This window comes from Mus musculus, chromosome 17, assembly GCF_000001635.26.
Source record: "Mus musculus strain C57BL/6J chromosome 17, GRCm38.p6 C57BL/6J".
In the NCBI taxonomy this organism is placed as follows: domain Eukaryota; kingdom Metazoa; phylum Chordata; class Mammalia; order Rodentia; family Muridae; genus Mus; species Mus musculus.
In genome coordinates, this window is record NC_000083.6 from 35,586,515 (window position 1) to 35,598,110 (window position 11,596).

At 45.6% G+C, this 11,596-nt stretch overlaps 1 long non-coding RNA gene across 1 annotated transcript; it reads left to right on the top strand.

Annotated features, from left to right (window-relative positions):
• The first annotated feature begins 2,079 nt into the window (after positions 1-2,079).
• Positions 2,080-9,060, top strand: Gm41577. The gene is made up of 3 exons (XR_876776.1): positions 2,080-2,228; positions 3,043-3,129; positions 8,951-9,060. It is a non-coding gene; the product is annotated as a predicted gene, 41577 (long non-coding RNA).
• The last annotated feature ends 2,536 nt before the right edge of the window (positions 9,061-11,596 follow it).

Below are 11,596 nucleotides of genomic sequence, written 5' to 3' on the forward strand. Positions count from 1 at the left end.
CAGAATTATGCTAGGTAGCTCAGGCTAGCCTCAAATTCAAGACAATCCTCTGCCTCTGCCTCCCAAGTGCTGAGATTAAAGGCGTGCGCCACCACGCCCAAGTCTGAGAAACTGAGTTTCACCAGTGCACTCTGAGAGTACTTGACTTTTTTTTTTTTAACTTCATTATTTTTATTTTTTCTGTGCATAGTTGTTGCATCTGTGAGGATGTTGGATGCCCTGGAAGTGATGTTACAGGCAGTAGTGAGATGCCATGTGGGTGCTTGTGTGTGTGTGTGTATGTTTGTGTGTGTGACTTCAGGTGAGTGTGTGTGTATGTGTGTCTACAGGTGAGTGTGAGTGTGACTGCAGGTGAGTGTGTGAGAGACTTCAGGTGACTGTGAATGTGTGTGTGTGTGTATGACTGCATGTGAATGTGTGTGTGTGTATGACTGCAGGTAAGTGTGTGTGTGTGTGTGTATGACTGCAGGTGAGTGTGCGTGTGTATGGAGGTCAGAGGAGAACATTTTGGGTTTGTACCATTCCTGTTTGAGCCTCCCACCATGCTAAAGGAGTGGTGGGATTACAGATATGGCCACCACTCCTGGATTTCTTCATGGGCCCTGAAGATTGAACTCAGGTCCTTGAACTTGTCTGACAAGTGCTTTTAGCCAACAAATTATCTCACCAGCCCCTCAGGGCTTTTAAAAATAATTTTCATATGCATGGTGTTTTGCTTGCTTGTACATCTGTGCACTGCTTGTGTGCCTAGTGCATTCAGGGGTCGGTAAAAGGCATTGGGTCCCCTGGAATGGGAGTTACAGATGAACTGTCATGTGGGTGCTGGGAATTGAACCCAGATCCTTTGGAGGAGCAGCCAGTGATGTTAACCATTGAGCCAGCTCTTCAGTCCCCGTGCCCCCCACCCCAATAAAAAAGGATACATGTGTGTTTGCATGTGGGTATGTGCATGAGAGTGCAGTGCTCTTGGAGGCCAGAAGAGGGCATCAGATTCCCTGGAGCTGGAGTTACAGATGGTTGGGAGCCATGCAAAATGGGTGCTGGGAGCTGAGCTCAAAACCTCTGTAAGAGCAGTATGCATTCTTAACAGCTGAGAATTTTCTCAGCTCCTGACCCTGAGTTTTTAGATCCATACCCAAAGCAAACACATTAGGAGGGCATTGGTGTGGATTTACATACAAATCTTAAGAAACAAAAGATTTCTAGACTTCTCAATTATGTCTCTTCTCTATGTTAAGTATTTATTTTATTTTTTTGAGACAGGGTGTCATGTAGTTCAGGCTGTCCTAGAATTCATATGCATCCAAGGCTAATATTACCACCTGCTCCTTCTCCCTTCCTTCCCAGGAGCTGGGATTACAATCCTGTGCCACCATACCAGGTTTATGCAGTGCTGGGCATTGAACCCAGGCCCTAGGCATTCGAGGCAAACACTCTACCAACTGAGCTACATCTGCAGCCCTTAAAGCTTGTTCCTAGCACACTTGTTATCCTAGCATGTGAAAGCTGAGGCAGGAGGATTGTAGGTTTTGAGCCCAGCCTGGATGATTGTCATAGTTAGGGTTTTACTGCTGTGAGCAGACACCATGACCAAGGCAACTCTTATAAGGACAACATTTAATTGGGGCTGGCTTACAGGTTCAGAGGTTCAGTCCATTATCATCAAGGCGGGAGCATGGCAGCATCCAGGCAGGCATGGTGCAGGAGGAACTGAGAGGTCTACATCTTTATCTGAAGGCTGCTAGCAGAATATTGGCTTCCAGACAGTTAGGATGAGGGTCTTAAAGCCCACGCCCACAGGGCCACACCTTCTAATAGTGCTACTTCCTTGGGTCAAGCATATACAAACCATCACAGCTACATAGAGAGATATTGTCTCAAAACAAAACAAGAAAGCAGCAGAGCCTGGTCCTAACTTGGGTTCCCTAAGGCATCACTGGCGATTCAGCTGCAAATCCCTGCTGTGAAGGAGTCTCTCTCTCTCTCTCCTTCCAGTTTTCTGCCCCCACTGGCCCAGGAATGAAAGGCTCAGCTTCTTCCTGCCTAGGCTTGCTTACACCCAGGGGGGCCATGTCAGACAGGATTAGCTTTCTTTCTAGCGTGGCTCTCACTTGTTTAACCAGAGCTTTTGTCCTGAAAATCTGGGGACTAGAGATCCCCACCAGCTTCTCCAGCCCCCAACCCCGCCCGGGGCAGAAAAACATCCTGCCTTCTGCTCAGATCTGTAGGTGAGTGTCCAGCTTCAGCCACAGTTGTCCTCCAAGGAGCTTGCAGACCTCTTTTAAATGCTTAAATTAATTTAAAGACCTTATTATGGGTTAGATGTTTATATGTAGAAAAACAATACTGTTTAACGCCTATAGTTATTAAGAAAATTTCTGGAATGTTCTTGATCTGAGGACAAGAAAGGATAGGCTCTTGGTTACCATGGAAACCATAGTCACGGGTTTTTGTTTTTGTGTTTGATTTTTTAAGATTTACTTATTTATTTTATGTATGTGAGTACACTGTAGCTGTACTGATGGCTGTGAGCCATCATGTGGTTGCTGGGAATTTGAATTCAGGACCTCTGCTCGCTCCAGTCGACCCTGCTCATTCTGGCCTAAAGATTTAGTTATTATTATAAATAAGTACACTGTAGCTGTCTTCAGACACACCAGAAAAGGGCGTCAGATCTCATTATGAATGGTTGTGAGCCACTGTGTGGTTGCTGGGATTTGAACTCAGGACCTTAGGAAGAGCAGTCAGTGCTCTTAACCACTGAGCCATCTCTCCAGCTCAGTCACAGATATTTTGATGTGTTTGTTTGTTTGTTTGTTTTTATGATAGGATCTTACTATGTAGGCCTGGCTGGCCTGGAACCTGCTATATAGACCACACTTGGCCTCAAATTCACAGATATTCTCCTGCCTCTGTCTCCAAAGGATTTTTTTGTCACTGTACTTTAGTGGAGTCTCCTTTACTGTCTTTTTTGTTTTTAAAGATTTATTTTTATTTTATGTATGTGGATGTTTTGCCTTCATGTATGTTTGTGAACCACAGGTGCGCCTGTTGTATGCAGAAGCCAGAAGAAAAAGATGTCGGATCCTCTAGAGCTGAAGTTGCAGATGGTTGTGAGCCACCCCGGAGGTGCTGGGAACTGAACCTGGGACCTCCTGAAGAGCAGCCAGTGCTCTGGACTGTTAGCCATCTCTCCAGCCTCTTCTTCTTCTTCTTCTTCTTCTTCTTCTTCTTCTTCTTCTTCTTCTTCTTCTTCTTCTTCTTCTTCTTCCTCTTCCTCTTCCTCTTCCTCTTCCTCTTCCTCTTCCTCTTCCTCTTCTTCTTCTTCTTCTTCTTCTTCTTCTTCTTCTTCTTCTTCTTCTTCTTCTTCTTCTTCTTCTTTTTTGTTTTTTTGTTTGTTTGTTGTTGTTTTTTAGACTACCACTTTATTTTATTCGAAGGGCCTCACTGGGAGAAAAATATAGCCTCATCTTGATAAGCCATAAGTTAGGCGGAGGAGGCAAGACATGACCAAATCCATTGAGGAACCGATAAACAAAACTGGATCGGGCGTGCCTATGGCTGTGAAGGAGGACCCAGGTGTTCTGGCCTTATCTGGGTTCTGTTTTCACTCTGCAGCTTGTCATAGAACCACTGACTCAGGTTGTTAATGTGACAAGGGTCGTCAGAAGCCTTACAGTTAGAACAGGTGTCCTGCTGCACGCCTGAATTCCAAGCCCTTGGAAGGCAGAGGCAGGAGCATCAGGAATTCACTCATCCTTGGCAAGTTCAAGGCCAGCATGAGGTACACTCCACCCTCTCTCAAAATACAAAAAAACAAAACAACACACACACACATGCACGCACGCACGCACGCACGTCTGCCATTTTAAAGTTTTTGAAAAAAGGTTAAAAAACAAACAAACAAACAAAAACAACCAAAAAACCCTGCAGTGCCGCCTGGAAGAGGAAAACTCGGTAAATCTCTGCTGTCCCGCTCTCACTCACCCTCCCAGCTGAAGTCAGTGCTTGTCTCAGAGTTAGTGCCCCGTGAGGAACACAGCGTGAGTAAGCGGCCGAAGGGCGTAACTGTTTTACGTGAGGAAGTGAGGCCCTGGGGTTAAGTGACTCACCAAGCCACTTATCACATTTTGTGGGTTATAAAACATAATTATTTTCACATTTAACGTCTTTCGAATGTGGCTATGTCCTAGCACTAGCGTCATGTTCCAGCCAAATTGATTATTTTTTTTTCTTAGTGGTGCATGCAAGAATGGTGTTACGTAGCCAATGGGGTCTTTATAGTCAGAGGGAGTTGGTTGGTGTTAGTGGATGTGTGCTCTGCCTACATGTCGTCAAGCACGGTTGAGAAGGGAGCTGGGGTGTGACAGGGATCTTAGGGACTTCAATGCATGCCAACTTCCCGAGTTCCGTTCTTGAAAATAATAAATCAACTAACTCTTAGGAGAGACGCTAATCCCTGGGCCACTACCCAGTTTTGCCACTAGGGGGCTCATGAGCACGCTTCGTCTAGGGTTTGCAGGCGGGCAGTCTTGATTGCTTCTGGAGGCCTTCCTTGGTTGCCATGGATACTGTTTCCATAGTTGTTTGACTGTTGTGGCTTGTTTTCTCCCATTATTTATTTTTGCATGCTGAGCATATATTCAGACCATGTCATCCATTCTCTGGGCTAAGCATGTCTGTTCTACTCAGTTCAGGATGCATCGTGATGGTGTGTGTCAGCTGAGCCCACCCAGACTTGGTTCCACTCCTTTACCTTCCGTTTTCACCAACCCGGAAGCTTCTAGAACTAGCTGCTCTTTAATTTGTTTGCAGCTCTGTGGTGCTGCCATTCATGTAACAGAGAGCAGCAGCAGGCTGCTCATCACCCGGAGTGAATACTAATGGTAACCGGAAAGAACCGGTCTATTGTCCGGTTGACAGTAGCTCCTAGTGGGATGCTCCAGTGACTTTTTAATGGTTCACATTTTTTGGCAACTTCTCTAGATTTCTAATACTGTTCAGGAGCCTGGAAAGATGCCTCAGTGGTTTTGGACACTTCTTTTTTTTTTTTTTAGACAGGGTTTCTCTGTGTAGCTCTGGCTGTCCTGGAACTCACTTTGTAGACCAGGCTGGCCTTGAACTCAGAGATCCGCCTGCCTCTGCCTCCCAAGTGCTGGGATTAAAGGAGTGCGCCACCACTGCCTGACACTTCTTGCTCTAGCAGAGGATGCAGGCAGTGAACAAATATATTTACGGAAACTCAAGTCTACCTCCTGGCTGGCTCCACTGAGGTGTAAGAGACCGAAGGGGTGTCTGTGCCAGATAAACGGTAGGGAAAGTCCTGACTGCAGCTGTGTTTACAAAGGTGTCAAAGATACTTTATAAGGAAGGTGTCGCAGCATCCTCGTGCGGTGGATGCGGGCTGATTGGAATGTGCGCCGGTAGCCGAGATGTGTTTGTAAGAGTGACTCACCTAAGCGGTTATTTCTCTGGGGTGAGCATGTCTGTTCTACTCAGTTCAGGATGCATCGTGATGGTGTGTGTCAGCTGAGCCCACCCAGACTTGGTTCCACTCCTTAATCACACAGCGAGGCTATTAGATGGGGTGGGCTGGACGCATGCGCAAAAGGTGAGGCATGAAACAGGTATGGGTTAACTACCCTTGAGTTTTGTACATGAATGAACTAGCAACTGTGGTTGGAAGCTAACTGCCAATCTTTGTCGCTCTAGTGAGCCCCTGTGAAAGGTCAGGGGCTCAGGGGGGGTTATCAAGGTGTGTTCTTTATTTTTTCCTCTCTGGAGCCGCAGCGACTTCTACAGACACCACACAGACAGAGCAGCGCCCCGCCATCACAGAGAGTGTAAGGGAGATTGGGAAAAGATGTTTTTCAGGCAGGCACAATGCCACCTCACACAGAATTCAGCCTCTTCAAGTATGAAAGAGAGGCCGGGACTCAACTCTCTCGTTTGCTTTGCCCTCATCGATAGTCCTTAAAAGCCCCGTAATATGAGCATTTTCCTGTTCCCACTGAGAAATGCAAAACCCGAGCGAAGCTAATAGGAGTCCTTGCATTTGCCCTTATAGGACTCACAATTTAAATAGTGATGCCAGCAAGGTAGCGCGGTAGGTAAAGGTGCCAAACCTGATGAGCTGAGATTCATTCTGGAGCCCACGGGGTAGAGAGAGAACCACCCCACAGACTGTCCTCTGAACTCCACATAGTCACTGCGTGCACACAAAGTTAAAGATTTTATTAACTTTAAAAGATTTATGATTTTTTTTTTTTTTTTTTTTTTTTTGGTTTTTCGAGACAGGGTTTCTCTGTATAGCCCTGGCTGTCTTGGAACTCACTTTGTAGACCAGGCTGGCCTCGAACTCAGAAATCCACCTGCCTCTGCCTCCCAAGTGCTGGGATTAAAGGCGTGCGCCACCACGCCCGGCCCTAAGATTTACGATTTTATGTGCATGAGTGCTTCACTTACATGTATGTCTATGTACCACCTGTGTGTCCAGTGCCTGCAGAGGCAGGGCTGGAGTTATAGACAACTGTGAGCTATCACCTAGTTGCTGGGAACATAGTCTGGGTCCTTTGCAAGGGCAACAAGTGTTGAGCCATCTCGCTAGCCTCCACATAAATTTTAAAGTATGATAGGAGGAAGGAGGAAAAGAGAGAGAGAAAAAAATAGATTAGTGGGTGCGAAGTTACAGTTAGGAAAAAGAAACCCTTTGAACTATTACACAGTAAGGTGAATATATGTGTGTGTGTGTGTGTGTATTTGTGTATATACTATATATTTATATATTGTATACATTGTATATATAGTATATACATTGTATATAGATTATATGTTGTACATATACAATATAATGTATATTCATATACAAATATACACATGTATACATATATAAGACATCATTGTTCTCTCTAATATAGATATTTATATTGATTATAAATATAAAATATATATTTATACATGTATTGTATATATTTTTAAAATTTATTGTGTATGACTATTTCACTGGCTTTATGTATGTGCAGCATGTGTATGCATTGCTCATGGAAGTCAGAATAGAGTGCTGTATCCTCTGAAACTGGCGTTAAAGATGGTCGTTGCAGATTATTGGATTATGGTTCATAGAAAACCTAATTGTTAGTAAAATATACAAGCTTAGAAAGATCCTGAATTTCTGAGTTCGAGGGCAGCCTGGTCTACTGAGTGAGTTCCAGGACAGCCAGGGCTACACAGAGAAACCCTGTCTCGAAAAAAACAAAAAAAGAAAGAAAAGAAAAGAAAAGAAAAGAAAGGAAAGGAAAGGAAAGGAAAGGAAAGGAAAGGAAAGGAAAGGAAAGGAAAGGAAAGGAAAGGAAAGATCCTGAAGTTTGGGTGTGCCTCTAAAGGCTTGATAAATAAGAATCGAAAGTTCCTGTCTATTTTAAGGCAAATTGCTTGGGAGTGGTCTTGTGGTTACTAGGGTGAAATGGTTCAGCCTCTATAGACTTGGATTGGAGCCCCACCCCATGACGGTGACATGGTCAAGTGTGTAGGGGAGGAGCTAGAGATTTCTTTATAGCAGCTGGACTTTTGAGGGCGCTCTTCTGGGGCACTCTCTTTGGGGTCTCTTGTGTTTGGCTTAGAAGAGCTTCATGGAGGAAGCCTCAGGTTAGCGATAGGGATTCTCCAGGTTAGCGATAGGGATTTTCTCGCTGGGCTTGCAGAGAAGCAGCTGGCAGGACACAGATAAAACAGGATTTGAGGGAAGAGACCTAAGGAGCCCTTGTGAATTTGGAGGAGCTCAAAATAAAGATAGATTAGTGTGGTGTGGTAGGATAAAAAGAGATTTCTAAAGAGCTAGCAGTTTAGTTGTAGAATCAGGCTTGTAAAGAGATTATTTTGTAAATAGTTTTAAAAAAAGGTTGCCTTGGTAAGCTAGCAGGTTTTTACCATAGCTCCTGCCCCACATGCTTTTATTGGTATAAATATTAGTTCATTTTAAAAGGATAAAATTCTAGCCACCAGGTATGCGCCAGGAATGGAACCCGGATCCTCTGCAAGAGACTTCAGTCCTGGATTCACAGAGGTGAAGGTGTTCTTGTAGTCAGAGGTCGTCCCTAACTTATGCTTCCTCCTCTTGTGGGATGGCTCAGATTAGACCCATCTCCTGAAATCAGGGCCGCTCTTTGTTGTAGAGCAACGTCCCCAGAACAAACCAGCAACCATCTTCAACCAATCAACACACCCTACTGGTGGGTCTCTGTGAGTTCGAGGCCAGCCTGGTTTACAGAGCTAGTTCTAAGCACAGCCAGGGCTGCACAGAGAAACCCTGTCTCAAAAAACAAAATAAAAATTTAACGTTTTGGGATATAGGGGTGTAGTTGTACCTCTTATTTTCCATACCGTGCACCTTTGTTTTGTGTTGTCTATGAAAGATGAGGAGGGCCTGGTGTTTGGGAGCCATCCATGCCCTGCATTAGTTCTGGTTTGGAGGCTGAGGAGCTGGAGAAAGTGACCATCCCGCACTGGGAGGGTCAGCACCTCAGGATCCAGGAGGAGACATCACACATCCTTGAGGAAGTTTCTAGGTTTGGTTAAAATAGAAGTGGAAAGACCCACCTTAAATGCGGGTGGTATGATCCCGAGAGCAGAGATCCTGAAGTGAATAAAGAAGGGAAATGGAGGGCTGGAGGGGCAGGCTCAGCGGTTATAAGCACTTGCTGCTCTTGTAGAGGACTTGGGTCTGTTCCTAGCACCCACATGGTGGCTCACGGTCATCCATAACTCCAGTTCCAGGAGATCTGATACCCTCTTCTAGACTCCGAGGGTACTAGGTAGACAGCACACGCGTGAACACACACACACACACACACACACACACAGAGAGAGAGAGAAAGAGAGAGAGAGAGAGAGAGAGAGAGCAAGCGAGAGTAACTGCATTCATCTTTTATTCATCTTTTCCCTCTGTTTCCAGATATTGGATACAATGCGACTACCGATCTCTTCAGGTTCCTGCTGCCAGCCTCCCCCACCGTGATGGACTATACCCTAGCATTCCAGTCAAAATAAAGCCAACTTGCCCAAGTTCTCTTTGTCAGGTGTTTTGTGGTAGCAGGAAGAAAGGTCACAAATGCACCCTCTACTAGAACTTTTGTGGGTGCTGGGGATTTCACCCAAGGCTTCCTTAGTGCCAAGTAGGAGCTCTACCACTGAGCTGTGCTCCCCGCCTCTGCCGGTAAGTGCTGCACATGACCAATGCATGAATCAAGTATCTGTGGCCACTTCCCTCCCGAATTCCTTCCGAATGTTTCAAGGTGTCACTACCTGAGCATTCTAACTGTGTGCTCATCACCCTCGGTTTTACTCACGTGTGTAAATGTTTCGGGGGCTGTGGCTTTGCCTCTCGGGGCAGAGGTCAGTGTATAATGGCCTCAGTCATCAATTAAAGAGGCTTTACCGACCCGAACAGGCTGGCTCGGCTCACAAGCTGCCACTTTTAAAAAATCGCAGTGAGCAGCTGCTTCTTAGGTCCAGACCACAAGATGAGCAGCCATTCCTCCTCGAGGAGCCCAGAACACGGCGAGGCTTGATCTTTGGAAGAGAGGCAGGAAAGGAAGACACCGTGTCAAGTCTTAGAGAAACACAGAGGCCTAGGTCATACTTTATTTTTTAAAAAATTATATATGTATATATGTGTGTGTGTGTAAATATAATATAAATTTAAATATAATATACATGTAAATATATAAATATATATTTATGCGCATTTGCCTGAGTGTATGTGTGTGTACCACATGTATACAAGCGCCCATAAACTCGATGAAGGTGTCAGAGCCCCTGAAGGTAGAGTTTCAAGTGGTTATGGGTGACATAGGTGCTGGGAACCAAACCCAGGTCCTCTGCAAAAGCAACAAATGCTCTCAAGTGCTGAGCCATCTCTCTCTCCTTTGTTTCTTGAGGCGGTGTCTCACATAGCCCAGGCTAGCCTCACACTCTCCTTGTAGCTGAGAATGACCGTGAACTTCTGACCCTCCTGCTTCTACCTTCTAGATGGTGAGATCACAGTACCCATCACCGTCCCTACTTTATACAGTGCTGGTGACCAAACTCAGGGCTTCTTGTATGTGACGTAAGCTCTCGACTGAATTACATCTTCCTAACTCTGTAGTTTATACTTGCCTCAGACTCACAATCCTCCTGCCTCAGCCCTGAAGTGCTAGGATTACTGTGTTCAGCACACCTAACTTGTGTTTGTATTTTTTAAAAAAGATTTATTTATCTTATTTTCTGTGTGTGAATACACTATAACTGTCTTCAGACACACAAGAAAAGGGTATCGGGTCCCATTACAGATGGTTGTGAGCCATTACAATGTGGTTGCTGGGATTTGAACTCAGGACCTCTGCAAGAGCAGTCAGTGCTCCCAACACTGAGCCATCTCTTCAGCCCTTTTGTTTGTATTTTTGTGTTTTCTTTCTGACTGCCACTTCCCCTTTTCTGTGCTCTCTCCCCTTCCCCCTTTGCCCTTTCTGCCTTCTCTTCAGCCTCTCAACATTCCTTCTCCTTCCCCTTCATCTTTCCTACAGTTTCTTCTTTCTTTTCTTTCTGTCTCTCCCTGTGTCTCAGCAAAGTTCTCTCTCACACCCCAAACCCACTCCTGCCTCCTTTCTACCCCAGTTCCCAATACTCCCTCAAATGCATCCTGTGGTGGTTTGAGTAGGAAAGTCCCTCATAGGCTCTGGTATTGAACACTTTGTCTCCAGTTGGGGTCGCTGTTGGGTAGGTTTAGGAGACTGACACTGGCAGAGGAAGTGTCCCTGTGGGTGGGCTTTGTTTATGACTTTACCCTCCTAGTTTGCTCCATCTGCTCTGTGGTTTTGGTTGAGGCTCTGAGCTCTCACATAAGACCAGCACACGATCAAGATAGTAGACACCCCAGCATGAATGGGGAGAGACTCGGGAGATCTCACCCCAAACTCACTCCATCTGAGGAGCTATTGTCAGCTGCTGGCTGCTGGTGCAGGTAGATGGTTCTCCTCTGGGGGTGTGGCCAATGGTAGATCATCCATGTTCCTTTAGGCAGCTCCTGCTTACTCAGTGAGTCACTGGAAAAATAAAGAAAATGTGAAAATATGAACGGGGTGTGCTGGGGTGTGCTGGGTGGACTGGGGTGTGTGTGGGTGAAGGTGAGGGGTTGTTTTGGGGTGTGAGGCATTGTGAGAGGGATATGTTGGCACAGAGGAGCTGAAAGTGGGTATGGTCAAGGTCCAGTATATACATGTATGTAATTATTAAAGAATAAATGAAAGCTCTGGCCAGAGATGTCCTGAAATCCTCATTTTTCTTGCTTCCTTCCCATTCACGCTGGGGATCCCCTGGCTGTGTGTGTGTTTGTTTGCTGGGGCTTGGTGGAGCTTTCTGGCCTGATTCTGTCCTCCATTTTCCCCTTGTTCAGTGGTCAACCTGCTCTTGGTTTTTGCTTTTGTTTGTGTTTTGTTCCGTACTCCTTATACTGCCCTGCTGGCTGGCTTCCTGTTATGGCAGGCCTAACTCCTGACTCCTCTGTGTGGCATCCTTAGCGCTGTGTTAACCCCACCGTTTTTCCTGTGCTACGCTTTCT